Source organism: Daucus carota, chromosome 7 (assembly GCF_001625215.2).
Source record: "Daucus carota subsp. sativus chromosome 7, DH1 v3.0, whole genome shotgun sequence".
Lineage (NCBI taxonomy): Eukaryota > Viridiplantae > Streptophyta > Magnoliopsida > Apiales > Apiaceae > Daucus > Daucus carota.
Genome location: NC_030387.2, coordinates 10,775,278 through 10,779,033, shown reverse-complemented (window position 1 = coordinate 10,779,033; position 3,756 = coordinate 10,775,278). Strand labels below are relative to the sequence as shown.

The window sequence follows — 3,756 nt, the reverse complement described above, 5'->3', positions numbered from 1 at the left end:
AGCTGCTAGGTTACACGAATGATATTCAATTGATAACTCATCTAGAGTAAACCCTAAGCTGTGTTTATATACACAGTTACATGATATCTACTGATTGATTTATAATTATCTGCTTCCTAAAATAATCTAATCAGTAGCTATCCTTCTGCTGTCCTGATCTGCACAATCTCTCTTGATCTTTATCTTCCTTACTTAGTCAGATATGCTTCTGAAAATCAGCCGCCTGCAAACTCTGATCATTGCTTAAACTCTGATCCAGCTGTCAGTCGTTAAACTCTGATTTCCAGCTAAACTCTGATATTTGCTTCTGCACACTAAACAAGTTAGATACCTGTGACATCATCAAATATGTAACAGTTCCACTGAAGGTTTGCTTCCTTCTTCAATGAGAATTTTGTGTTGACAAAAGGATGGACTGATTCCCTTGATATCAGCTATAGTCCAACCAATTGTTGTTTTGAATTCCCTTAGCACCCTCAAAAGTTTTTCCTCTTCCTCACCTGACAAGTTAGCTGCAATAATAACAGGAAGAGTAGAACCTTCACCAAGAAAAGCATACCTCAAGTGATCCGGTAGCGGTTTAAGTTCAAGTTTAGGTGCTTCGATCACTGATGGTTGTAGTGGTTTATGATCTTCCTTTTGTTCCTCCAAGCCAAGAGATTCGACAGGTGGTTCAAAATTCCTTCGCCAAGGTGATGAGTTAAGATGATGGAGTTCTTCCAATTCTTCTTCACTGTCCAATTCCTCATCATTGGTAAGGATTGCTTCCAATACATCATTCTGTAAAACCCGCTGGCTATTAGCTTCTGCCGTAGTATCAAGTACATCCATACTGAAACAAGATTCCTCATCAGTTGGTAATTTCATTGCATTGAATACGTTGAACGTGACCGTCTGATCTTGTATTCTCATTGTAAGTTCCCCTTTTTGGACATCGATCAAAGTTTGCCCGGTGGCTAAAAAGGGTCTACCCAAGATGATAGGAATTCTTTTGTCTTCTTCAAAATCAAGAATCACGAAGTCGGCTGGAAATATTAATTTATCAACCTTGACCAGCACATCTTCAATTATACCCCTCGGATATGTGATCGAACGATCAGCCAGCTGTAAAGACATGTTTGTCGGCTTGAGCTCTGGCAGGCCAAGTTGTGTGAAGATAGATAGAGGCATCAGATTGATGCTAGCTCCCAAGTCGCACAGACACTTATCAAAAGAGAACTCCCCAATAGTGCAAGGGATAGTGAAGCTTCCCGGATCTTTCAGCTTAGGTGGTAATTTCTGTTGAAGTACAGCACTACATTCCTCTGTTAGTGCCACTGTCTCTAATTCTTCGAGCTTTAGCTTTTTTGAAAGAATACCCTTCATGAATCTGGCATAGCTAGGCATTTGCTCGAGTGCTTCTGCAAACGGAATGTTGATGTGAAGCTTTTTGAAAACCTCAAGGAATTTACCAAATTGCTTATCCAGCTGTTGTTTCTTCAACCTCCTAGGAAACGGAGGTGGTGGGTATATTTGCTTTGGCATAGTAGCAGCTGCAGGAATAGCTCTATCCATTTCAACATTGGGTCTTATGTCACTTACGTTCGAAGGAAGTTCTGCTGGATTTTCTTGCGGTTCATCATCCTGATCTTGTACTAATGTTGAGGTTAGCCCTGTTGTAGTTTTTCCAGATCTCAGCGTAATGGCTTGGACTTGCTCTTTAGGATCCCTCTTACCTGGTACTTCTGTATCACTAGGGAGATTCCCCTGTGGTCTGCTTAATAAAGCATTAGCTAACTGACCGACTTGTGTCTCCAAGGCTTTTAAAGTTACTGCCTGACTCTTGTACATGAGTCTTAGTCCTTCCATGTCAGACCTTTCGTTAGCTGATTGCCCATGATTCTGAAATCCCGGAGGGTGATATGGCTGTTTAGGTGCATACTGTTGTGAAGTTCCAGCCTGACTATACTGTTTAGGTCCCTGTTGAAATCCTTGTTGAGGCTGATTATAACCCTGATTATTACTCCAGCTGAAATTCGGATGATTTCGGTTGTTAGGATGGTAAGTAGCTGGAGCAGGCTGTTGACCTCTCTGAAAGTTGCTCACAAATTGTGCTGATTCACTAGAAATGGCACACTGATCAGTAGAGTGAGTACCCGCACATAATTCGCAAATTGAGATTGGCTGTTGAATTCCTTGGTTAGCCAGAGAATCGACTTTCATCGTGAGAGCCTTAAGTTGAGCAGCAATAGCTGTAGACGTGTCAAGATCAAGAACTCCGGCTACCTTCCCTTGAGTAAGTCTTTGAGTAGGGTTCTGATATTCATTAGCAGCCATCATTTCAATAAGATCATAAGCTTCTTCATAACTTTTAGCCCATAGCGCACCTCCAGAAGCAGCATCAAGCATAGGTCTGGATTGAGGTCTAAGACCATTATAGAAACAGTTTATTTGCATCCAATCCGGCATGCCATGATGGGGACACTTCCTTAGCATCTCCTTATATCGCTCCCAGGCTTCACAGAATGTTTCTCCTGATTGTTGAGAGAATTGAGATAGAGCATTTCGTAGTGCAGCAGTCTTTGCCATGGGGAAGAATTTAGTGAGAAATTTCTGAGCTAGATCTTCCCATGTAGTAATAGAACCAGATGGTAAAGAATGTAACCATCCCTTAGCCTTATCTCTCAGTGAAAATGGAAAAAGCCTTAGCTTCACAGCATCATCAGAGACTTCATTAAATTTGAAAGTGTCACAGATCTCTATAAAATTACGTATATGCATATTAGGGTCTTCAGTAGGAGACCCCCCAAACTGTACCGAGTTCTGGACCATTTGAATAGTTCCTGGTTTGATTTCAAAGGCTTTGGCTGCGATTGCAGGCCTGACAATGCTTGACTGGATATCATCGATCTTTGGCATAGAGAAATCCTTCAATGCCTTACTGTCTGGTTGTGCTTCAGGTTCTGTCATTGTTTCAGAATCAGAAGAAGAAGATGAGTCAATTGCTTCCTTACGAGCTTTAGAACGTGTTAGCATAAACGCGACCCAAGTACCTGAAATAAAGAAAAGAAGAAAAGTGAGAAAAGAATAGAATCCTAGTCAGTGAATTTTAATGCACACTGATGACAAGTACATAAACTAATTAATTAACACCGAGTCCCCGGCAGCGGCGCCAAAAACTTGTTCGCAAAAATCTACACGCAAGCGCACGTGATCACAAGTAATATATTAAGTTCGATCCCACAGAGACTGGTGAATTAAGAATACGCACCTATGCAACAATGTATGAGTAATTTTCACTGCTAAGACAATTAACAAGGATGTGTTCTTTTATACTAATAACTAAATTTACTAATCAAAATCAGAATAGGAAAACACATGGGATTCTAACTTCATTATCGAATTCATCTAGAATTGAAATTAATGAATTACATGTGGCTGTTGATCCTAATCAGACAACACGAAAGTAATACATGCCAACTCTCGTTGCACACATATCATACCAATCAAAATCCGCAATTAAGACAGAAATCTCAGGGACACCAACAAAGCTCAGACCCTATATCTCTATAGCGGTAGTGTAAGCAGAGAGGTTTAATAACAGGTCGTCTATCGTGATTACACAGGGTGATAAAAATAGTTCAAGTCTATCACAAATTATGCTTCATTCACATAATCCTATGTTTACATGGCATAGTTCTAAATTCAATCATCCACTCTCGCTTCAGAAAGAATTAACAAACAACTTAGAAGTTAGCTACGCTTCTAAGAAGAATA

General features: G+C 40.3%; 1 non-coding gene across 1 annotated transcript; it reads left to right on the top strand.

Annotated features, from left to right (window-relative positions):
- The first annotated feature begins 2,446 nt into the window (after positions 1-2,446).
- LOC135148173 (small nucleolar RNA R71) lies at positions 2,447-2,553 on the top strand. Its single transcript, XR_010286065.1, has one exon. It is a non-coding gene; the product is annotated as a small nucleolar RNA R71 (small nucleolar RNA).
- The last annotated feature ends 1,203 nt before the right edge of the window (positions 2,554-3,756 follow it).